Consider the following 25,470-nt stretch of genomic DNA (forward strand, 5'->3'; position numbering starts at 1 on the left):
TCTATTTTGATTTCTCCTCCAGGCTCTCAAAGCTGCTGCTCAGGACTGTTGCTTTACTCCATTATTTTTTTGAACAGCAACAGGACAATGGCTAATTCCATAGGTAATCTAGAAATAATTTTCGTTTTATAAGACAACAAATTGCAACCACAAAAGACTCAATCACTTGGGAAATTGTGCTCTATGGCATAAACCTAAACTCTCCTGCACCATCCTCGTTTTGGATTCAGAGGAGACAGTTAGACGCACCTCATCTCTTGCTCCTGCCCAAGATGTCAGTTCCTACCTTCCTTGCCTGACAATGCCATTACTCAGTTGTTAAATCCTTAAACTAGCAGTAGGTGACCTCTCTCCCAAGGAGCTGCTAACGCTCTGCAATAAGTCTAGTGATTCTTCTTGCCTCGTGGTGCTTCCTAGGGCATCTGTTTGCATCCACCTGTTGTCTTTCTGTCCTAAATTGTAAGCTTATTGAGACAGGGGCTTTCTGTTTCATTGGCACCTGGAAAGCCCTGAGGACAGAGGGTCCCCAGCTGGATCCAGGCCTTACATCTGATAACAGGTGGTTTATATTTCATGACGGCAGATTCAGTTTGCTTCTTAGGGAAGTTGCCTCCCTACAGTAAAGGCCAAGTTCTTGTTACCTCACAGAAAATAATATCAGAAAATAAACAAATCTTAAATTTTGGCTTCTAATCAGAGGATTTTCTGAAGGAGGCTAGCCCTGGTTTCCCATGGCCAGAGGTTTTCACCTCTCCTTCATAAAAAAGAAAAAGAGATAAAAATATTGTCTTAAAGGTGAATAGGTAATACAACAGTGACAAAAATTATCTTGTGCCTTATTCCTCCTCTATATATGGAGCAAGAAGGGGAATCCCTTTGAAAGGACCTGGGTGAAGAGCGAGGACAGCAGTACCATGGGAGGAGCAGTGCTACACCATCGGTGTCAGGGGACCTGGGACTCACCAAAACCCAGAGCATGAAGCTCGGCTCTGCAGTGGATGTTTCACCCCCACCAGGTGAGAGCAAGTGGCCACAGCATTGCCCTTCTCTGCTCCCCCTTTTCATTTGCTGCACAGCAAACACCCAACCAAAGCTGCAGCACCACAACAGCTGAGGTTCACCTGCGCTCGGTGTCACACCATGTCAGCCCTCCTGTGTGCAGGGACATTGGTGTGTCCAGCTCACGTGAGTCACCCCCATCACAACTCTGCTCTTGGGGTGTCTGTGGGCCCTGATGGGAAAAACAGGCTGCTGTCTGTAGAGATGACATTGCTAGAAGGGTTTCAGTGTCCTGGTTTTATTTGTTCATCCAGTGGTTCCGCCCTGCACCCCACCCCGATAGTGGTTAGCATGGCATTAATTACTGGCTGCCCCAGTGGGGATTGCGTTAGGCTGAAGGACTTGCAGATCAGCCCAGTGTGGGTCACTCTGCTGGGGCAGGACGTGGTTAGTAGGACGCGGTGACACACTGCCCCGAGCAGCGGCTGGTGGGACTCGGTGTGATTGTAGGCACTTGCAAAGCCGCGGCATGGACGGACAGTCTGGCTGAGCACTGGGTATGTGTGCCCCTTGCATGGTATCAGCACAGGCTGTTGTAACTCCCTGGACTCTACTTATCTAAAAAGTCTCAAGGGCATGGCTTTCCTAGAAACTTCCAAAGAGAACTGATCTCCCCTTGCCAAGACAATCTAACTATGTAACGGTGATGTTTTTGTGGCTAAAGCCCGGGACAGGGGTTCATGCAATGTTGGTGTGGTACCAGCTGTGCCGCCACCTTCTACGCAACCTCAGGCAAACCGTTCAGCCTCTCCGTGCTTCAGTTTCCACATGGGTCTGGTTATGACAGGGTTAGGAGGCTGGAGAGCCTCTGAGGTTCCCCAAGGGGAAGGTTCCTCATGTACTCAGAGGGGCAACTAGTAGGTGGTCCTTATCCTGGCTTACTTTCTTCTTCTAAATACTAGATATGGCTGCCTGGTGGTAGCAGCTAGATGCAGCACTGCCCACGTGTGAGCTGTGCATCCCTTTCTCAGGACTTGCCAGCCCACAGCCCTTTCACTGCTAAAGCTGAGAGAGTGGCTCTGCCTTCACAGCCCAGCATAGGGCAGCTCCAAAGCTCTTTCTGTTCTTTTGAAACCTAATGTAAAAAATGATGATGAGCTAAATCTAGATCTACACAGCAATTATGTGGGATTCCAGACCTTGCACCTGTAGCATAATACATAACAGAGCCAGTTAACTACCTCGTCTAATGATTTCTCTGAACAGCATGTAAATCACATTATGCAGGGTGAGCTGAAAGCTATTTTTCAGTCAAAGCTGATGAGCTTGCAAAGATTTTCTTTGTCCAGCTCTCTCTGACTGCAGGTTTGTCCTCTTCTCTTTGGAATCCTTCCTGTTATTTTTCTACCTTCCTGTTGCAGGATGCAACATTCATTACAATAATAGATCAAACTTTGAGTGGAAAAACTCTGCTTTACAGTTGTCTTCAAGATTTCCCAGTTTTGTTCCTGTTTACTGATCTGCAGCCCTGACCTCTCAGCTCGCCCTGCCAGGTACAACACTGTAATAACAGCAAAAACAAACCCAGCAGGCCCATGTGCATACCCATAATCAGCAGGTAGAGTGTTTTCACAGGATACTTTGAGTGAAGGATAGAACACGAAGTTTTTAATTTGAATTATAATGTGTCTAGGCATTGAGATAATTAGGGTTTTATACAGAGGGATATGAAATTTTCTTATTCGGTGAGCTCACGGTGGCTAAAAATAACCAAGGCAGATCCCTGCACGTCAGGGCAGCCCTCTCAGGCAGATGTAGGGATATAGGCATTATATGCAACGTGGCCAGACACTGGGACAGGGTCCTGAGGAGGTTATGCAATTGCCATAATCAGGGATACTCAAAACTTAACAGGAGAAGGCCTCAAAATGCAAAGTTGTGCCCATTTATAGTGGGGCTTGAGACCTCAAGAGACCACCTGAGGTGTTCTGAGATGCTGTGTGCCCTACCAGAGCTCTTGTAGCATCACCAGCAGTGGCAGCAGGACTCCCTGCAGAAACCTTTCCTGGTAAGGAGCTGCCACTCGGACGGTGACTGAGCTGGAGAGAAACAGCTCAGTGTTGCATTAGAACATCGGGTGTTCATGCAGTTTGCTAAAAAACACACAAAGAGCTCCTGGGCAGAACTGGAGAAGGACCATTGCATTGCTGCTTCCTGTCCCTCATTGTAGTCATAGTTAAGATATATTTAGAGGACTATTTCCAAAAGCATCTTAAAACCAAAATCCTGTTATCTGGAAGGAGATCTGAAATACTCAATCCTTAAGTCACATATAAAAGACAAATATGGGCATCTAGAAATGAAATTCTCACCTGGTATTAATCACCAAAACATGAAGTATAAACTAGTTGTATAATTCTTCCTGTAGTTAAAGAAAAGAAGCACCTGTGAAAGTCAGTTTTACTTACCTTCTTAGCTGTCATCTTAATGTGGGATAAGTCATTCTCTGGAGGAATCTTTGCTTAGGGGCTTAGATAACTGGGAAAGACCAAACTCCTAAATGTCAAACAGGCACAGGCAGAAGACGAATCCCACCCTAACGATGTAGCTTCTCTGGGAACTCAACCCAAGCTTAAAATTCCTGTATCGATTTCTTAACCTTAAAAAGTCAACTGCTTTAGAAACTGCGACCAGACAGCCTGCTCTGGCTCTCTATGCCTAAATGTTTTTTAATCTGGCCAGAGATGGTCCCAGCAAGTGCTCCAGATTCTCTAGAGAGATACACGGGAGGAAGTTTTGAGGCGGAAGAGCAACATCAATGCAAATTTGTTTGGAGGGGTTTTTGTTGACTGGATTTCTGTGGGTTTTCTGCTTGTTTGTTTCCTGTTACTCTTATGTTATCAGCATGGAAATATTAAATTATGTGACCAATGTAGCCAGTAAGACTAGCCACAACTATTATATAATGTCTGGTTGCAGTAAACATCTCAACAATTATTTCTTTGATTGCAGTGCAAACATATCCTGTGTACTATATGTGGGTTACCGGGTAGAGTTGTATCATGACTCAGGATGAGCCAATATCATAAGCAACTGTTAATGAAGGGTGGGATTTTCATTAGTTTCTTTGTATTGACCTATTTCTGTTCCTACCACAAGCAGCAGCTGAAGAGGGAGGCCCTGAGGAAGGGAAATCTCAGATGACTTATGGTTCTTGGGCATTTGTTTGTGTCAGAAGGTGGGGGGCAGGTGTGAGCTGGGCATTTATCCCAGCAGAGGCTGAGCAGCGTCTCAGGGATGGGAGGAGTGGTCCTGTGCTCCCACAAAAGGTGGGAGCACTCAGGCTCCTGTCTCCCTGCATCCCACACCCCACTAGCCCAGGGCCTGTGCGGTATAGATGCAGGGTTTAAAAATTAAAAAAAAAAATCTGTCAAGGATGGTTAGACATAAACACAATGTCTCTGCCTCAGGAAACCCTTTGGCCACAGAAGGGAGAGCTGGGGAAGCTTCACCGCCTGTTCAACCCCACACTTTTCCCTTAGGCATCTGCTGTGGGCAACTCGGAGACAGGGCACTGGGTTAGAGGGATCTTTGGTCTCTCCCAGGGTGACTGTTTTCATGTTGTGTTCGGTTGGATAGTTTGAGACTCCTTCTGTATTAAAAATAAAAGCCTTGAACTTGCATATTTCCTTATGGAAAAAAATAGCTATCTTGAGATCCTGCTTATATAAACTGGAATAACTTTTGTTCTCTACCCCACCAAAAGAAAAGCAGAAGGCTTTTATGTTGTATAAGATACTAATGAACGGGGTTTCCTCTGAGCAGAGGATGTTTGGAACACTGCTAAAATCTCCACTCCAGAGAGGTTCTGTCCCTCGCTCTGGGGACACATGATTTTACACAGCCTTTCTGAGCTGTTGCAAAACCACATCCCTCTGATTTTAGTAACAACTTTTACTGACTTATCCTCCCATTGTACCTATTTTATTATATGAAAATAGCACCCCGCTCTCAAAGGAGGAGAATTAAGAGGCTTTGTGACATGTTAAAGGCAGGGAAGTGAAATTGTTCTCCCAGTTCACCTTTCATTTGGAAAGGGAAAGCAGCAGAGCAGTTTTCAGGAGCCACAGCCCAGCCCCATTATGGAGGAGACAGCGTTAGACAATTTAGCCCATCTGAAAAGAAAAATTAGGGAAAAGTGACAGAAACAGGGAGGTAAAATGTGACTTGCTGACAGGGAGATAAAAATTATACCGAGTCACAATCAGATACGGGAACAAAGCAGTGGTTTCCTGACAGCCAGTCTGTTCTCTCTGCAAATGCTATTCATCGGGTAACAAAATTATTCTCATGAATCATTGTCTTGTACGAAACTTCAGAAAGCTCACAGCAGTGATGGAGTTATTGACTGGGTTTTGAGCTTTCCTGTTCAATCCTGGGAAAGCCCTACGCAACAGGACAAGAGGGAATCAATACCTGAATACCTGAAATGCCCTGCAAGGAAACGGATAGCATGAAAGGTTCTGGGGGTTTTTTAGAGTCTAAGAGATTTTTCAAGAGTTCCTCTGCAACTGAGAAGCAGAAGTAGTTTGGATTTTCCTATTTTGAAGCCTTCCTGTCTATAATCTAATTTAGGATGTAATTAAGGGTTTTTTTTTTCAAGAGAGAACACCAAAAAGAACCTAAGAACAACCGATCTCTGGTGTGTCTAATGCTGGAACAACCCCAGACGATGTCTCAGATGAAATAGGAGCTTTTTTTCTGTACAGTTTCACTGCTGTATATATTTATTTCTGGTAGATAGCTGTCTGGTTTTCCAGTGCGGCTCAAGTGCTGCTGTTGTGAACCAGAGCTGGTAGGGGCATGTAGGGCACATCCTTCTCCACCTGCTTTGGCATGTGCATTCGCTCTGCTCTGTGTTTCACTGAACTGGGGCTGGGGGAAAACAGCTAGCTGTTAAATCTACTGCTTTGTATTCTGAATACCCCAGGAATCCTAGAGTGCATAGCCCCAGCTTGGGAAGGATGCTGGATCCGTCCTACATAGGTGTTACAAATTACCATTAGCTTTATTCCCTCCAAATTCTTCACTGTAGTATGCAAAGTTGACTTTGTAATAGCCCAGAATATTTTCCACATTCATGTGTAACTACTGCACCTTCCCTTTGGATTCTTCACTGCTGCATGATTCCTGTTAAGCATCTTAGGTTATAAATGCCTTGAGACAGAAATGGTCTTTTGGGTCTGTGTTAATCCAGTATCTGGCTTCCTGCCAGTCTGGCCAAAGGCTGGAGTCCCTTAGTACCTCCACATCACAGAGAAGGATTAATTACAACAATCCTCAGCCATGTGCATGTCTCGGTAATGAATCCTTCCCACATCTCTGTAGGACCAGTGCATATAGGAGAACCCTCAGCAGGGTGTGATTTTACAGTGCTCCAGTACAAAAAGTCCACAGACATTTTTCATGCACACTAAGCATCGGATATCATGTGCCACTTTTAAAACACAGAAAGTTGGCACCTGTGCCGTGCTCAAGCTTTCCACAAGAAGCATTTTGCCAATGCAGAATGGTTTGTGCTCTGGGCATCATTAGCCCCTTTGTACGGGTGCAGAAACTGAGATGCAGGCTGCAGGGAAGACTATAACCAGCAAAAAATATTCACTGTTTGGACCTTTATGCTCCACTCAGATATCGCTGGCTGCCCCACAGCTCCCCATCACAGTGTCCTAAGCTCTGGAAGCCTCCCAGGTACAATTCTGCTTGCTGCCTTGAGTTGGGTGTAATGCCATTCTTTGCTGCTGCTGCAGGATTGACTCCCCTGTAGCTGCATTGCCCCAGCTAATAAGACCCCATGAGCAATGCTCGCAGCAGAGGTGTCAGTGATGAATTTGAGGACTCAAGGAATGAGGGAGGAGGCTTGTTGTTGGAAAGACCTTACACATGGGGTGACTTTCTTGTAGGAAGGAGTCCTTGATGTGGGTGTTGCAGAGGAGCTGGGTCTGTTTTGTGTTGCTTGAGTCATAAGGGATTGGTGCTTGCAGGAATAAACGTGCCAATAGTAGCATGAGTGGGTGGGAGACAAAACAATATTTGGGGTTGGTGCCTTCCAGCTCCTGCTCTGGCCCAGCCCTGCTGCCTCCCACCGCTCCTCCAAACCACAGGAAAGGCTGCTTGGCTGCTGCCAAGGGGGAGCAGTTGGCGGCTTTACCTCAACACATTGCTCATGTGCAAATTTAGCAGCAGCATAAACAGGGAGGCGGCAGCAAATGTGATCTATCTCCTGGACAGAGTCCCACCAAACGGAGTGGGAGCCGGATGGGAGCTGGGTGATAAATACTTGGTGCTCGAACCGGCCGTCTGGCAACTCCTGCCAAGGGACTTAGCCTGGAATGTGCAACTTGCCAGTTTGGGTTTGTGGAGTCAGTGTAATATCAGCCTTAATGCCTGGGTATGGTCCTCCCATTTACTATTTCCTACACCTCCTTCTGGGGTGTGTCTGGACCAAGACAAGCAGCACTGACCACTGTAAGGACTTAGCTGGCTAAAGAGGGATGTTGATTCATGAATCCTTTGGTCATCTTGCAGGTCCTTAGAGTGGATTAATACATTCCTGGGCTTTTTTTTTTTTTCTTTTCCTATTTTGCTCTAGTTCATCTACATCCACTTCCCTCTTTCAGGCCCTGGGGACTTCTGTAGTTCAGGGAACAGGGCCCATTATGGGAAGTCACCAGACATTGTGTTACAGAATGTAGGTAGGAGCTGTGGCCAAACCAGTGCAGCTGCAGTAGCTTCTGTCCACCCTGGTGAGGAGCAGCTCCTATCTTTATATGAGGATGTGGGTATCACTGAGAATTCAAAGGTCATCCCCTATTTTAGGAGGTGGAGACTTGAATGGAGGAAGGAGAAGCTTACAGCCAACACCTGACTCTGCTGGTGTTTAATTATCTAATGTGTCAATGCACAAATATCAGCTCTGCTGACCTCAAACATGCACAAATCCTGAGTCAACACACATCCCTGTTTCCCTCACTGCAGGATTTCCATGCAAAGAGAATACATTTAGGTTCTTGTTTCCTTCTTCCATCAAAGCCTTCAGGTTACATGGTTTGCCTTTGTCTTTAACCAAAGCAGCTGCCTTGGGGTAATCTGTAGGACAACAGGAGCGGGGCTTGGAGACCACCTCACAAGCTAATCAGAAACTTTGGGTTAGGCCCTCCTGGCTGGGTCACTGGGATTTTGTGGTTAAATCAGGGTCCCCAAACCCCATAGCATCAAATAAGAGGACTGGGGCTAAAGCACTGTGCCCAAGTGGAGATGTGATGATGAGAGGGCTGGGCAGGGGGGCTTAGTAGGCATCTGGATTTGGATGTGTTGGGGTTTTTTTTGTTTATTTGTTTTGTTTTGGTTTTTTTTGTTGTTGTTGTTTTTTTTCCCTAAGCAAAGATTTCTAGCACTTAGGAATGGCTCTCCTGTTCAGAAGCTTATCTTAAATGATCTGAGGACCCCTTTGATAAATGACCAGCAGAACTTTACTGGAATGTGGAGCAATTCTTTGTAGAGCACTCATCTTCACGGGGAGCACCTTAAATATTTAAATCAGATGTCTTGTGCTTTACAGGGACTCCAGACAGAATCTTAGATGAGAGGTTATAGCATGTGTGATGACCCACAGCTCGGATGGAGAGGAACTTGGGTTTGCCCTGTTGTGTTGTCACGGATGCTGAGGGTTTCCAACTGTACCCCACTGTGGGGATCTCTCTCATGGGGTTTTTTCGGTAAACATAACTTTTTTTACATTTCCTTTTGCAGCTTTGGTGAAATTCCATTTTTGCTCATACCAGTGTTATCTAATGTGGCTCTACTGCCATTGACGTTTGCGCTTTGGAACTTTTAAAATAAATATTGCATTATCGCTCAGCCCCTCAACATATCCACCTATATTAGCACCTCCAGGCTGAGTTAAAAACAACTTTTATCAGCAAATTCCAGTTTAGTTTCAATTTTGCAGCTGACATTACACCATATTGCCAATGATTTCAGAAAGAGCCTTGAGCAGTTTGAGAGGGGACCTGTCAAGATATAGTCTTTGTGCTCAGTGCTTTTATGTCTCTGCTCTGTGTTAACCTGTCGCACCTAGACTGTGAGCCTCTTTATTTACCTCAACCTTTCACTGTGGGATTACTCCTAATGGTGACAGGTCAATAGAGCCTTTGTACCCTTCCACCTTCCTCAGGTTCTCCCCTTTATTTAATACCAGCTAAAATGTTTCAAACAAAGCACAGAGGCTCAGACCACTTGTACTGGTTGGGTAGGTTCTATGAATTAGTTGGCAGGTTTTAATCCAGTAAAGCCTAGTTAACGCTGTCCTTGTGCAGTAAGCTGATTGTGAAAAATAGGCATGCTGTGTCTTAGCAGCCGCCTGAGATCAGATCAACCAAATGCAGTTAGACTGGCCAAGCAACCTTTTTTTCTTTTTCTTTTTTTTCCTTTCCCCTTTTAACCCCCACAGTGCTAACGCTGCCGTAGCTTTGCAGCCAGGTCAGCTTAGGATGCAGTGATGGCAACTGGCTGCCATCCGCCTGCCGAGGTCACTGGGATTAGAGGAGCTTCTGCAGGAATGCTGCGAGCTCACGTGAGCCCTTGGCAGCTGCTCCCTTGCCCTTTGGCTGCAGGGGCTGTGCAGCCCTGGCTGGGGGACAGGGATTTGGGATGCACGAAACCAGGGGGAAGGTGGCTGCAGTGAACTCAGATTTGTTCCTGCTGCCCTCATTGGTAATACACCCACCACCCCTGGTGTGGGACAGGGGACAAGTGGAGTGCTTTGCTCTCCATCTTCCTGGCTGACAAGTGTAGGGAAGCTTCTGGCTTCCTAGACAGCAAAACGTCCTCATGCACCAAGGGTCACACTCTTGGATTTCACCACCAGTGCTGGAAAAATGTCCATGTGCCACTGCTCTCCCACGCAGGAGACAGATCAGGACACAAAAGCTGCCCCCATGAACAGGGAGACTCAGTGGGTTTTGGGAGTCCAGGGCTCAAGGGGGACCTCTGAATCCACCCCTGGTTTGGGGTCTGAGAGTGTTTTCTGCAGTTCTCCAGGGTTGATCCAGGACACCTCAAGCCTGCAGGGAAGGTTTCCAGTCCCAAGCATGGCTCCTCAGTGAGTATTCTAGCATTTCACATCTGAATACAGGCTCTGTTGAGTGGTGCGGAGAATAAAGCTTCCATTTAGGATATTGCTGCTGCCTAAGAGGCTTTAGGGATTGTTAAAACTCTTGTCTCTCAGGAAATAGTCTGGCTTCATCTGTTGCCAATTAGAGCCACGGGGCAGCGCGGAGGCCTGGGGTGAGTGTTTACAGCTCACTGACCTCTCTGCCCACCTTTGGAGCTGTGCATGGAGCTAACGTGGGAGCACACAAAGTGGTGAAGCCCCTGCTGCAAGAAGCTGCCGAAGGCCATCTGTGGCTGTGAAGCAATTGGGATGCGGAGGAAGGACTGGGCATCATTCAGCTCAGCACTGGCATGAATTAGCGCTTCCCATGCACGCACAGATTTGGGCTAAAACATCATCCCACTTTTTAGATCCGTTTGCTTCAGGGGTATTAAAACAGCTTTAAAATAGGAAGTGGGACATCAGCTGGCCAGCAGGACACAACAGACCGTGTACCCTTGCGATGCCCTGTCTGCGTCTGTCTACCCGCACGTGCTCCCTCAGTCAGCACCCCAAAGAGTGGGACCCTTGGGGTGGTTTGGGCATAAATGAGATCAACTTGTGTTTGGGTTTTGGGCTGCCAGGAGCTCTGTCATGAGAGGGTGGCCGTAACCCCTCAGTATGAAAGAGCACTGAGGACTTGCCAAACAAGAAACATATAACAAATTCAATCTCCTGCGAGTCTCCAGGGGAAACCTGTGAAGTGGTTGTAATCCTGCTCTGGGTTATTGCACAGTGTGTTGCTGGCTCTGCTCCTGCTGAGGGTGAGGAGGGAGCTGGGCAGCCACGTGCTGCACGGCTGGATGTGCAACCGTAACATGGCTCTCGGAGTTGGAGCTGTGTGGAAAGCAGAATATCTTCAGATGCTGGGCTAGGGTTTGGCAGAGAACCACCACTCCATGTCCTACATCCACCCTGCCCAGGCACCCTGGCATCATGGGTGCATGGAGGGTGCAGCATTGGGTGCCCTTCCCAGCCCTGAACTTGGCAGACTGAGAGCTGCAGCAAAGCAAAGCAAATGGTGGGGTTCCATTTCTGGAACCTTTCGCTACCCAAACCCTGCAGTGTTTGCTTGGTGCTGACCTAAATTAACGTTAAGCTCTCCTGGAGTGCCTCAGTGTGTTATGAGTTTGTAGACCCAACTGCCTGGAAACCTGGTACCCCCAGGAGCTTGTTGACTTTGCTTTGTTGTTCATTTTTAATGCCAAGTTTGAAAGGCAACCTACGGCTTTGTACTTATTTCCAGCCTCTGTTGACCTACCGCATTCTTCCAGCTCCAAGAGCCTGTGGTTTTTTTCATCTTGATCTGCCAGTCTCCAGGTGACAGACTTGCCCCCTGCCATGCTGCCCCTTGCACTGCTGAGGCAGCCTTTCCTCTGCAGCCACTCGTTTGCCCAGTCATGTCTGCTTTCAGGGTCAAGTTCCCAGTTCACCTCCCCTGGGTCCTATTTGGCTAGTAAGTGTTGACTCATCAGTGGTTTCGCTCCCCTGGTTTCATTCTGTATGAAATCAGGACATGCAGAAGGCTGGGCCACCCAGGAGGTGGGCAGGCTGCCCTCACTGGTCCAAGTGCTGCCCTGGAGAGCTCTTGGCGCAATCCAAAGGGGCCCCAAATATCCCGTTTCTGCACGCAGCTTTGAGAAGGAGAGCTCCTTGGAGGGACCTGGCTTTTATGGTGTGTTACTCTACTCTTTCCACTGTGCTTTACTAAGAAGGGGCAAAAAAACAGGGAGAGCTCTTCTGGATCAGGGAAGGTCCTGAGGTGTCAAAGAGATATCAGACATGCATTAAACTTCGCAGTGCCTGGGTGCTGGTCAGGTGGCAATACGGTCTTGATGAGTTAGGGAAGGGCAACCTTTGCAAGACATTTCTCTTGATATCAAACACCTTTGGGCAGACTGGTCACTGGCCAGCAGAACAGCGGGTCCTGTGGTAGATACATAACACCAGACACCAGGACTCTGTGTCATCTAAGGCCCCAGTGTATAAGGAATATCTTCTCACATTGTACAGCCAGTGAAGTCCACATGAGGTTTCACAGGGGCTTGACTGGAAGAGGACTCAGAAAGTCCTCACAGATGAACTGACCTAGGGCAGTGTCAGTTCTCATCCTTGTTTCTAGGCACATCCATGGAGGATCAGTGGGCAGGGGAGAGAACCGGCAGTGGAGAGTCACACATGCAATGGAAAAACACAAATCTCAGCAAATCCTGATACAGGAGTTACTGAAAGGGAATGTGAAGCTTGTTTGGTTTTGGGTTCTTCAGTGCCATATTTCTCCAGCTAATTAATTACCCTAATGAGCATGATGCTCTTATCAGAACTGGGAGGCAGTCCACCTGTGGGAGAGTCCAGGAGAAAATGAACAGTAAAATAGAGTACAAAGAGTGGTAGGGAGATGTAAAGTTTGCTGTTGACCATGAGCAAATTCAATCAGGCCGTGTCCTTTCCTCCTCACTTTGATGTTGAGGGGCAAATGCTGCGAGCTGTTTGCTCACTGCAGAGTCGCTGGGAGCATTGCTGAAGGCTGGGGAGGGAGCAGTGTGCACAGCTCCCTCCCACGTTTGCAGTGCTCACCAGGAACGCTGTGTCTGCACCAGCAATGTTACAACATCTCTTCTCGCTGGAAACAGGAGTGAAATCTCAGGAGCAAGCGCTGCAACTCTGGGTGCAAAGGAGAGCAAGAACCAAATCTCCTCTGCCTTGAGAGATGTAAAGCCCACGTATGAGTGGTGATAGAAGATGCAAGCTCTTTCCTGTTTCTTATATAACATTTTCTTCTAAAATGCAGTCTGACTTTATGACTACATAGATCTGCATAGCACCAAGAGATACAGCTGTGAGTGTCAAATGCTCCCAAACCTGCCGATGTTTGTTGGTGCTGCAAGTATGCTGCTCCCCAGCAGATCAGGGGCAGAAAATGTAGACGTGAGTGGGTGTATAATGAAACCCCTGCACCCTCACACCATTGTCAGATTGCATCATGCTTCAAATGAGACAAACAGATCGACAGGCTGGGGAGCCGAGCCGTTCTGCCTGCTGACTAATCTCTCCTCCACACGCCTCTGGTTGCTGAGCCCTGCCGTGGGCTGTTGGTATGGATGAGCCCTATAGCTTGGTTTGGTAGCGGTTTCAAGTGGCTTGAATGGCAGGAGGAAACCCAAAGCTGGGGACTCTTTACCAAAGCTTTACATCCATGGTGTTTTGAGCAGAGCATAGCGGCAGCGAGCGACTCTCTAGAGCATGTGATGATACAGAATAAAAGCGTGGGTGGCAGGGGATGTTAACATGCTGGCAGTAATTCCCAGCTCTGTGACAATGAACCACTGATATCATCACACATGCTGGGCCAGATCCAGCATTCCTGCTCTTGCCTGAGACCCTGATGAAAGCGATGGGAATTGCCATCTGAGATAATGATTGCAGGATCAGGCACATGATCACACCTTGCTTTTCTTATCTCGTTATCTCTGGCACTGTCTTTCTCTCTCTCTCTCTGTCTCTTTCCAATACTTGCAATGTTTCATTCAGTGCTTACAAAGTGAGGGAGTTCTAAAATGTACATGATCCCTAGAAACTCCACGAGCTTATAGGGAAAACAATCTTCTGCTTTGTTTTCAGCAATTAAATTGCATCAGAAGATGCCCAAATCCATGTAATGTCTTGCTGCTCTTACCCTGGGCAAGCAATTTCTGGATGATCTGCAGTGAGGAGCAGCTGAGGAGGTGGGCTGTGCAGCAGTGCATGGGGAAGGAGTCCAGGGAACGCTCTGCAGTAAGATGTCTTGGAGATCACCTTTGTTTGGAGAATACGTTTGATATCTCACTCTTGACAAAGCCAGATACAGATTACATGGTGAAGAAATCTTATCAAGCATGTTTAGCCAATTCAAGTGTTTGTGTGATTGCTGCTGCCTCTGTTTTTGTGCCCTTCTAGGAATCCCCACAGTGCAAGCCATGGCACCCTGGATCTCCACAGGTTGAGGTACACCGGTTCTTTCCCAGAGGAGGGCAAAGTGAATTTGTCTTCTGCACACCGAGAAGAAATGCAGGAAGCACCCGTGTGCACTGTTCAACTTTCAGCCTTCATGAAAGCTGCAGGCTGGATGAAAGTGAAACATTTCCCTTGCCCAGGAGGGCGTCTCTCCCCTGCTGACAGGTGCCCTGAATTAAAGTGGGAAGCGTTGGTGTTTGCAGAAAACTCCAGAAATGGCGTGGAAAGCTGATGCAGCTCTGTAAATAACACCGAGCACTAGATGAACAATGAAATCCTTCTAAATTTGTTTGAATTCAAAGGTAGTTGAAGTATTGGTCATGGCCTGAACTGGAAGATGTGCTACCGAAGCTGCTGGCGCTGGAGGACTCACACGCTGCTCCCCTCAGGACCGTGTGTCCCCCGTGCTCAGGTGCAGCTGGAGCAAGTCACAAGTTTTGCTGCTGCCTGGCCAGGTGATGAGGAGCACAGCAGCCCTGGGGCAGGGGCCATGCGCCTCCCTCCCAGTCAAATTCAGCAGATGCATTGCCCTTCACAAGAGGCCAGACACCGATGTGGAGGTTGGCGTTTGAAGAGGGATGGGGGAGGCAGAGCTGCTGCTGACCTTTGGATGGGTCTCAGTCAATACATAGTTTCCCATTTATCCTTGCTGAGGCTTAATATAAGTGTAAGCATAACCCAGCTGAGTTTTCTGTTTGTCTCTAGCATGGTGGAAGGAGAGTTTCTCCTGTGCGGTAGAGGAGAAGGTACTGAACTATTTTACTTTGCATCAACCCAAATGGTTAGAAATGGAAAATTAATCTTGATTCAGTTAATAGTTTGTGCACTGTTGATCTCTCTGCCCACGGACAGGCAGGAGACTTGTGTACTCTTGCATTTGAATGCTCTTCACACCAAATGCAAGAGAAAATGAAGAGAAGTTGTAGACCGTTACTTCCCCATAAGGGAAGGTGGTCCCTGGTTTGGGTGAAAGCAGAGCTGTACTTCAGAGGCTGTTTTAAACAGCTGCTAGTCTCAAGCAGGCTGTAGCCACAGCAGATGTAAATACTCAACTATCTTCATGTTTTTCTGTGTTGCCCAAGGATCCCACCTGTGCTGCACTCCTCATGTTGGGGGCAGAGCATGTAACTACCGGAGCAGATTGAGAGGAACTGTGCCAATGGGGACCCAGCAATTACAAATCCTGCATCGTTCAGGAGTGCTGAGGCTGAAAACATTTTTCAAGCCTGTTGGGTCAGCTTCGTGTGAGCTTTATCCTTTGAGGTGACAGTGGCCGTAGTGAGGTGGATACTGACTGTGTAGTGGCTTCAAGGACCACCATTCCCACCATGAGGACTGGGAAGGTGGGTTCGGTCCTAGAAGAGGGCTGATGGCACCATCCTGCAGTGCTGCTCGGTGCAGACCCTGGCCTGGGGACCAGGAGCTGTAGCATCCCCAGCTCCAGCCCCACACACGGTCACACAGAAGAGACAGCTCTGCTCCTCATTCTCTCTATGCAGACAGTGTATTTTTCCTTCTGTTTCCCTTCTGTAAGCACTTTGATCTCTGTGTGGATTCAGTGCAAAAGCTGGGTGTTCCCATACACCTCTTTCTCACTTGCCATTGCAAGTATCAGTTGCTTTGATGACATGTTACAATTTTGCCTTTAAAAATACTGATGTAGTTTATGGCTGGTGTTGCAAGCACGCAGGAAGATGTCCTTGTCAGCTTTTAAACACTCATAGCTGTAAAATAGCTGCTTTCACAGGAGAGGACACCAGCTCGCCCATTAAAGGATTTGCTCTCCTGCCTGCTGATTTCACAGCAATAAAAGGGCCAGTCTGAACTATTACAAACATGGTGCATTTGTAGCTCCAATACAGCGAGTTGCCAATAGGTTTCAGCCAGTGTGTCTGAACATGGGACAGCCTTGTGATCCCTGTATCTTCACATCACATATGCAGTTTCATGATTTTTAAGGCGTGATGATCTGATCAGCAATTCCCAAGCCAAACCCTGCAACTCCTACTCGACTAGACCATTTTTTTATTTTAAGACCTCAGGAGAGGGGAGAAATTCCACCACTTCCGTCGGTAGTTTGTTCCAGTGGTGAATCATCCTCACTACTAAACATTTAAGTCCTGTTTCTTACATGAACTTGCCTCCCATCACTGCCTTTTTGTGCTGGTCTCATTCACCATGTACAGTGAAAGCAGGTCAGATGGCTGAGAGCATTTCAAGTTCAAGTTTTAGTAGTCCTGCAAAACTTTCTATAAGACTGCAACTTATTTTCTCCTGGGAAGTGATGGGCAAAATAGTCTGCAGCAGCTGTTGAGAAATAACCCTTCTGACTTGGAAGAATTGACCTCCACACTCTCCTCCCTTTCTGCCTCTGATTCTGTCACAGATTTTCTTCTGCAGCTAATTAAAAGGGAATCCCCTGCTGGAGAACGAAACAGAAATGGAAAATCCCTTTTTAGGAATAGGCACTATGTAGCTCATCAATCTGGGATTGCATTGTTAGGAGGAAACTTTCATAAATTGGGCCCACAGCATGAGCGTCTTTTTTAGTTCTGCAGAATAAGCTGGCTGAGAGCCTGCTGTACAGACGCAACCCAGTCCTTATGTGTGATAGCAAAAGAAAATGCCTCAGTATGAGTTTAATTACAGTTGTTTTTATAAATCCTTCGCGATGCACATTTCAGATAAAACAACCTCACAATTAATCATGTAGACAGAAGCCTGCTGTAACCAAAATCTGACATCAAATCTGTCTCTACTTCCATACCCTTTATTGGACTCTGATATAAAAGGAGAAGAGAAGTGTTTGAGGAGCTGCAAGAGAGAATTCCCATATCTGGATGTTTTGCAGTGCGATAATGAGGCTGAAGTTACAAGCTGGAGCTATTAGCATTTAACAGCAAGGAAATATCAACACAATTGCTGCTTGCTGATGGGCTTTATCTCCCACTGACCTGTGCTCACTGGAGAATTAATGGGATGGTATTTGATGTGACAGCAATGCACTTGTAATGTCTCATAATCCCAAATGTCAGGGTCAAAACTCATGTCAATCATTCCTCTGACATGAGTGCCTGAACAGCCTGGAAGGGAGGGAGGGAATCATTTCCAGCAAAGTATTTAATGAGTGTCCATCGCAAGACAGGGTTTATTTCTGGCAGTGTGGCCATCTCCTACTGCACTGAGCTCAGCATGTCACATCACCTCCTGCTTCCCCCATCCATGTCTGCGTTGTAGCCAGTGTGACAGACACTCACTGTATCTTCTCCCAGAGTGTCCAAAATGATCTGATTTAGGCTGACAGCTACAATACACAGCAATAAATATGTATTGTAATGATCCCATCAGTCGTGACTGGACTGGAGAAATGCCTCCTCCCAAGAACTGAATTTGCAAAGAAAAAATAATGGAAGCTGCATAAATGGATAAAATTACTCACTGTGAAAAATGGTGGGTGCTAAATTCTGGACACAATTAAGCACTTCGGGGTTGGGGCTTTTATTTGTTTCCATTGTGGCTGACTTTTTGCATGTCTCTGTGCTTGTATCTAGATACAGCAGCCTGGTAGATGTCAGGATCCACCTGCCCAAGTCATTATCTGGTGAGCTAGAAAACTGCCCTATTTATGGCTGGACTGAGACAGTTCTCTCAGCTCTTTTAAGACTCATTCCAGGTTAGATACCTGTGTAGTCCCCATCACAACCTGCCCTGAGCTCCTCCTTCTCTGAGATGTACAAAGTGATCTGTAGTTCCATGTTCCCACCTCCCTCAGACAATGCCACAATTTTTCCTGTGTCTTCTTAATTCCAACACTTTTCAGCTCTATTAACTGAGAGGTTGTGGAACAAGGGAACTTTTCCACCACCCAGGAGGGCAGTCAAAGAATCTTGTCACTGTCACTGACTGGCACAACTCCTGGGAGACACAGCCCTATGTTTGGTCACAGGTAACTGATGGCTTTGGGCATGGGATCCCTCCTATCTCTCTGCAGGTCCTACCCTGGATTCAGAGGGATGTTTGAAAGTCCCCTGTCATTTCTTCCTCAGTTAGGAGTCTCTGGTCTCTTTTGGAGCGCAGAAACCATTTGGAAAGGACAACACACTGTATGTTGTCTTCTATAATGGACAGAGCATTGTCACCATCAGATGGCTGGAGGATCACAGGTGGCTTTTCCAAACATCAGGCCCCATTGTTCCTCTTGTGCGCTAGGGTGGATGTGCAATGTGGGGGCTTTAACTTAAACATCAAGTGAAACACAAAATTATTATGTTAGCTGCCTGTAGAGTATCCAGAGTGCTTCTATTGTTGATTTATGCCATGGGAAATGGAGAGGATTGGAGCACTAAAGCTCCTGGTGTCTCCCACTTCCACGCTGTCCCAGAGCGCTTCTCACTGAAGGCAGCCAGCCCCAAGCCCTGCTCCAAAATCCAAAGTGTCTCAGATGAGGAGAGTGGACTTTGGCTGCCTCCAGCCCCTTCTTTCATGGGGTAAATTGAGCCTTTGTCCTGCCCAGCATCATGAGGCTGGGCTTCCTGCAGGCAGGGACAATGCCCTCTTGTTCAGGAATAAGGCTTGTAGGGAGGACGTTGAGCCTCACACCACCTTCCAGCACCAGCCCCTGGGGCCTGATCTAAATAGTGCAAAGGTGAGTGCTAAATGAAGGAAAGATGCCTACCTGCTGCTCCCTGCTATCTGCAGCATCTCCTTCTTCCAGGTTTCTGTCCCTGCAGCAAGAGCAGAAGCAGACACATCTACCTCTCACCTGGTTATATTTTTTTTTACAACCAGGATATTATCTTAGAATAGAGACACCTATGCCATGTTGGAGTAGATGACCAGCACTCAGTAGACACACGGTTTCATCTCTCTGGCCTTAAAGCTGCAGCATGAAAAGGGCAAAGGTCCAAAGCGTGAGCTGGTCAAGTCGAACCCTCTGGAAATTAAGTCTAACCTGTGTCAGTCAGGGTAAAATCCCACAGTGAAATGCCTTTCCTGTCTAAACTTATCATAGGTATGCTCTGGGCAGGGAGGACTCATGTCTCTGGTCATGGCCCCTGGAAATAGCACTCTGTGACTCCAGACCACCTTGAGGAGAGGGTTTGGGCAGGTGGTGGGAAAGAGGAGCAGATACTTAACCTGCCTTTGGGAATGATGTTTGGGATATTGCCAAAATGTGCAAATAGCTCTGCTATTGTTTTCCTGCTGCAGCGAGGGTGGTTTCTTCCCTCTTGAAACACATTAGTAGAAAATGCATGGGCAGGCTTGTCATGCTGCCCTTGTGACAAGGTAGAGTCACCATTTGGTGCCACCGTATGGGAAATTCATGCTGAGCTGTGACTCTCCAGGCCTGTCTTATCCTGCTGCTGCATTTCTATAGGGACAACTTTCCTCTTCCTTTGCCTTCCCACCATAAGAAGGGAGTGGATAGAGGGAACCCCTGGGAAACTCCGTCCCTTCCGCATCCCTGGCTGCTTTCCACCCCTGCCTCTGGAGTTTTGTGTTGAGAGGCATCACACCACGTGTGTGCTTCTTGGTGGGACACCTATGTGTTCTGATGGTATTTCTGGCTAGCTGGCAGCACATGATGCATGGAGGCTGCTGCTGCAATCTATGTGATATAGGTATAGAAAAGAGAGTTCCCGTCACCACACATTCGTAACTTATCACAGTGCCAAGCACAGCCCCAGGACCAGACTGACAATATCATAAATGTTTTTTATTCCTGAAAAAGCTTTAGTTGTTCTTCATGGGTAGTCAGTTTCAAGGGTTGTTATGACAAAAAAAGGAGTGGCGGCTTCAGCAGCTTGTTGTCTGTAGACTGAGGTGGTACGATAGGAGCGCTGCGGCTGTGCAGTAACAAATCCCCTAGGATTGACCTCCGTTTTTGGAACAGTTTCTAAAGGCAGAGCTGTTTCACGTATCTTGAAGCCCCATGGGTTCAGGTGCCCAGGATCTTTCCAAATCAGTGCAAAAAAATATGGTTTTCCCCTCTCTGGTAGATAAGCGAGGTATTGTAAACAACCAAAAACTGTTAGTGATTCAGACAGTGGAATATGTGTCAGATGTCCCTACTCCCAAAGTAGCACCACTATGGTCTGAGTGGTGGTGTGTGTCAGCAACCAGCCTTCCCAACCAGGAAGCTGCCCCTCGAGCCACACTTCCCTGAGCATTGTCTGTCGGGGGTGGCGTTCCCAAGAGGTTCTGGGGGTGCAGGAAAGGGAATGCGCATGTCTGCACCACGCTCCTGGAGGAGGAGAGCAGTGGGAACCAGAGCTGAGCATCAGTCATGGAGGGTCGCTTCACCACCCCCTCCCAAATTGGGCTTCCAGTGTCATCACGAGCAATGCTGGACAAATGTTCTGGCAAGTGACAAATTGTTTCCCAGCTCAGCCCTGTTCCCTGCCCACCCCTTTTTCCCTGTGAATTGACTTCTGCCTACACAGATGCTTCCAGAGCAGCCTGGATGCTGTCTTCATTGCATGCTGATGGAATGGTGAGTTTGCACTGATGAACATTTTCTTCCCCTGGATTTCTAGATTTTCCTGCATGTAGGCAGAGAGCAGCGTGATGCTGTATGACTGAAGCCCCTACTCACAGTTCATGAATAATAAAGGCTGCCCAAGCTCACAGCCTGAAAGCCATGTTTTTAAAGGCCTCCAGCACACATTTACACAGCAAACATCTGCGGTGGTGTGAAATGTGACAGCTCTGTGCTGATCTTCAGCCAGAGGCTACACTGCCCACCCTGGAGCTGGAGGAAGAGATGGTGCAGGATAGTCCAGCCCCTTCAGCAAAATGACCTCTGGCTCAGGTGAAACCTTTCTGCAGATAAATTAGCAAAGTGAAGCAGAACCCTCTGGGTGCAGGAGGGATGGAGTGAGCAGCAGCTATAGGGTTAGCATATTCCTCCTGCTCTGGAGGACTGGCTGTTACTCTCTTTATCAGGACCATAGGATGAAACTATCTGGAAGCCATAGGCTATAAAGAAGGCCTAGAGGTCCTTCATCATGAGCAGTCCCTGTTGGAAAGGGCATTTCCCAGGATGGACTTGGGAAGGGATAGGGGAAGGGCCTGGCTTTGAAATTTTTTTTTTTAATTAAACAAGAAAGTTTAAATAGACCTGGAAATCCCCCTTTTAAATCTGATACACCAGCCCCTTGCAGACCCTCAAGCCCTCAGGGAGGAAGCCATAGGAAGTGAAATTAAATGCACTTGAAGTTGAGGGACCAGAGAGACAGGGACCCAAGACATGTCTGCACTTGGGTAAGACAAAGCAGTGACTGAATGAGCTCATTTGAAATTAAGCCCACAGATGAACAGCTTTTTTCTCAGAGGAGACCACCCTTTCACAGGAATGTGAGGTAAATAAAAGATGACTTTGTACCTACAAGGTCTTTCTGGGGGTGCAGTTTGCAAGCCAAGGATCAAGGCAGTTTCTATTGCAACAGTTCCTGTGCAACAGGCCATTTGCCGTATCTGCAGAGGAAATCAGCTCAGTCGCCCCACGAGCTCTTTTCTGCCAGTAGGAAACTGCAGCAAAGACTCATACTACAAGCAGCAGCGTTGTACTGGAAGGAGTTTCCAATACAAAGTTGACTTAAGAGCAGCCAAGGTGCTGCGCTGATTCGGCTGTGTGTTGATAATACCAGTACAAATCATCATGCAGGTCCTGCTGGTCTCAGATCATGCCCTTTCTACAGGACAAAGGTGAGCAAATGCATGGCAGGTATCCTCCAGTTTTTGTAATCCTCCTGTTTTCTTAATGAACAGCATTTTTGTTATTATTTGCTTCCACATTTACTTCAGCTTAAATATGCTTATATATTTTATGGGTTAGAGTGTGATACCCTCTTGCAGAGCCTGTGAAATACAGGGGTGGAACATAGTCCTGCTGGCACAAACCAGTTTGGTGCACAGAATGAAAACTGTAATGGGCTGAAAGTGATGGGGAAGTTTTATTTTGTAAAGATGCTCAAGTGGGCTACGCCATCAAAAGGATACAAAGTCGAAGCCACATCCTGCTGGCTTGGCTAATCCATAAAAGAGCTTTCAATGTTTTTCCCTTGGAGTAACAGCTTTAAATTTTAATAAGCTGTAGTGTACTTTCACCGGATGTCATAAGCTGATAGAAAGTTTAAATAGGGTTAAGTAAGTAGGAGCCTAGGAGAAATGAACATAAGAGATATAAATTATTTCCTCTCCTGTACAGGTTTTTTCTCTAGGTTTATTTTGGGAAAAAAAAAAAAAAAATCAAATTATTTTTTTCTCTTCTCAGATGCCAGGGAAGGGAAACAACCCTTGAAGTAACCATAGAGCAACTTCAGCAGAAAGGACACTTGGTAAAAAGAAAGAAATTAATCAAATCATTAATTCAGGTTACTTTGTCATTTAATAGATTTTAGGATAATTAGCATGTTATAGACTTGTGTACCTGAATGTGATCCACGCAAGCCTGTAAAACAAGGACTTGTAGGAAGACTCCCTTAAAGTTTCTTCAGCCCACTCCTGCTGCAGGGCAGGATCAAGTCTATGTAAGTCTTTCCGGATAGACTTTTGTCCAGCCTATTCTTGGAGCCCTCAGTGGTGGAGAACCACAGCCAGCGACCCCAGCGCCGGCACTCTCTGCTGCCGAGAATCTTCCCTCCGCCTACAGCAGATGTGCCTTCCTTCGCTTTAAGCCCATTATCTCTTGAGGTCTGGTTTATCTCCTTCCTCCTCACAGCTCTAAGCAGCATGTTCACAGCCTCCCCCAGCCCCCCAGCTCCAGCTGTTTCCTCTGCCCAGCCCTGCAGCTGCCTTCTAGGTACCCTGCAGCAGCCCCAAATACCCTCTGAAAATACCATCCAGGGTGATAGCCAGAGGGTAGATCAAAGCCTAGATCTCCTTTTTCTTTGTTTTCTCTTTGAAAAGGTGAGATAAAGAGATTTTTGGGCATGGGATGTGCAATGCCATGCCTGTACTGGAGTAAGAGATGGAGTTTGCAGTCTGCATCATGACCAACTGGTTGCCCTGCTGGTGTCTGGGGACCCCTGAGAACAAGCAGGATCTGTGGGGTGGGATTTTCTTCTGCTACTGGCAGTGATGTCAAAAACAGACATGTAAGGGGTTTTAGTGTATGTGTTTGTTTATATCTGCGTAGCCTACTAAAATGACTCCAAACCATTCTCAGCTAAAAGCATGAGCTGCTCCATTTTGAGCTTAGAAAGTAATTTCTGTACCCAGGAGCTGTACTCATTCTCAGTGGAGTGGGCATAGTAACACACACTGTGCAGTGGATTATATTTATATGATTATACCCTTTAGGCAACAACCTGGTACTTAAGAAATGAATCAGTCAGAAAGACCAAGGCAGAGGGATCAGGATTCAGCGATGAGAAGATTTGCTTCCAAAAGACCTGGACCAAAGTAACCAGCATTTCTTCAAGATCTGTTTGTCCTAACAGTCAATTAAATAACATGTGTAAGAATATCTTCTGTCATGTAACAGCTCCCAACACTCTACAGAAACAGTAACCACACAAAAGGACTAGGATTTGCAGCACTGGATCCAGTTGGGTACCAGTGGGCAGGAATAGCGATGAGATATGAGTGAGAGCCCAGACGGGCTGACCATGGCGGTTAGTGGGGAGAGATCCGCTGGTGTGGAAGAGGAGCAGGTTCCTGGGACATATATCCAGGAAAAGGGAAAAGACAGGATGAGAAGGCAAGAAATGCATGTGGGGAAACAGCAGCAGGAAGAGGAAAGAACAAATGGGAACTGGCAGGTTGATAAAATAACAAAAGGGCTTTGTCTCATGTTAAAGGCAGCTAACCACACAAATTATTTTCCCATGTAAGCAATTACTGCAGCTACCCCGGGGATGGTATGTGGTTGCTAATGGGAAGATGGGTTCTTTACATTCATAACTGGGTCTGGCAAGTGCTCCATCAATGTGTTTCCTGATGCTCTGGGCCATGTCAGGCAAGATGAGAAATTGAAACTTGATTGTGTAAATAGCAGGAATCCCTGTTTTAAAAATTGCCTGTCCATCTGTACACAGCAGTATGTCATCAGCAGTGGAACAGAAAGAACAGTGGCTTCTAAAAGGAGATGGGAGGTTTGCATTATTCCTCTTTCTCTCCTGACAGCGACTGTTGACAGCAGCTTGCAGCAGTCAGCAGGGTCACGTAGGCGTGAGTCAGGTAAAAATCAGACGTAAGTCTGAGGTTCCTTTTCAGCCTGATTTTCAGAAGTGCTGAGTGCAGGCAACTCCCCTTTAAGCCAACACACCATTGAGCTTAATTCTGTTTTACAGCAGCAGAGTTGGAAATATAAACCAGGTCTGAGAGACACTGGGGCCACATAAACTAAAATTTGGTTGGTTCTTCCTAACTGTATAGTTTGCAGCACTCTTTTTTTTTTTTTCTATTTATTTTGGAATAGTCACTTATGATTCATAATTTGTTAGAGAATGTAGAATTAAAGTGAAAAATGTATGAGTTCTTTTTTATTGAAAATGCTCCAGCAGTTACTAATCTTTTTATTAGTTTCCTTGAGGAAAATATATTCCAGTTCAATACCAAATCACATCTATGGAGCCATAAAGTGAGGGGGATGGTTGTCATGCCACAGAGTCTGTGTCTGACAGTGCATTTCACCCCCTAGCATCAGCTTTTGGTGACAGATTATTCTTTTGAAACAAATTTGTAAGCAGGGTGTATTAGTTAATGATCTAATTTGCTTTGTCGGACTTTGTCAAGAGCCACCAAGTCATGATATCGATGAGATCTCAGCTTGACAATCTCCTGTTGCCACTGCTCGGCTGTCATTAGCCCTGGCTATAAATTTGCCTGTCTTCCAGCTCGCTCTATTTACTGGCACAAACTTATCTCACTGCTTGAGCTGTAAGTGTTTTGACATCAGCCACTCCAAAATTAGAAACTGATGTTATGGAAAACTTAATAACATTAAAGAAATGCCAACCCCTCTTCTCTGATGTCTTGTGCTATGCTTTGTTCATCTGAGGAATTTCTTGCGTTTCACAACCAATCGGAGGATGCAGGTTCAAGATTGTGCCCCAGCAGTCATGATGCAGCTCAAGCCCCAGACTAGGACTCAAAGGCATTTAGGTTACTCTCTATATTCCACATCCCTGACCAATTCCTGTGTGACATGCCTTCCCCTCGGTCTCCTTTCCAGCAGCCAGAGCTCACTGGCTTTTGCTCGCCTTTGGTCTTGCTGGGGTTTGGGGTTAACTCTGTGGGGTGACAAGCACACTTGTTAG

General features: G+C 46.7%; 1 long non-coding RNA gene across 1 annotated transcript; it reads left to right on the forward strand.

Annotated features, from left to right (window-relative positions):
* Positions 1-25,164, forward strand: LOC139828568 (uncharacterized). The gene is made up of 3 exons (XR_011740333.1): positions 1-103; positions 864-1,016; positions 14,150-25,164. It is a non-coding gene; the product is annotated as an uncharacterized lncRNA (long non-coding RNA).
* Positions 25,165-25,470: the final 306 nt, after the last annotated feature.

Source organism: Patagioenas fasciata, chromosome 8 (genome assembly GCF_037038585.1).
Source record: "Patagioenas fasciata isolate bPatFas1 chromosome 8, bPatFas1.hap1, whole genome shotgun sequence".
Classification (NCBI taxonomy): Eukaryota; Metazoa; Chordata; class Aves; order Columbiformes; family Columbidae; genus Patagioenas; species Patagioenas fasciata.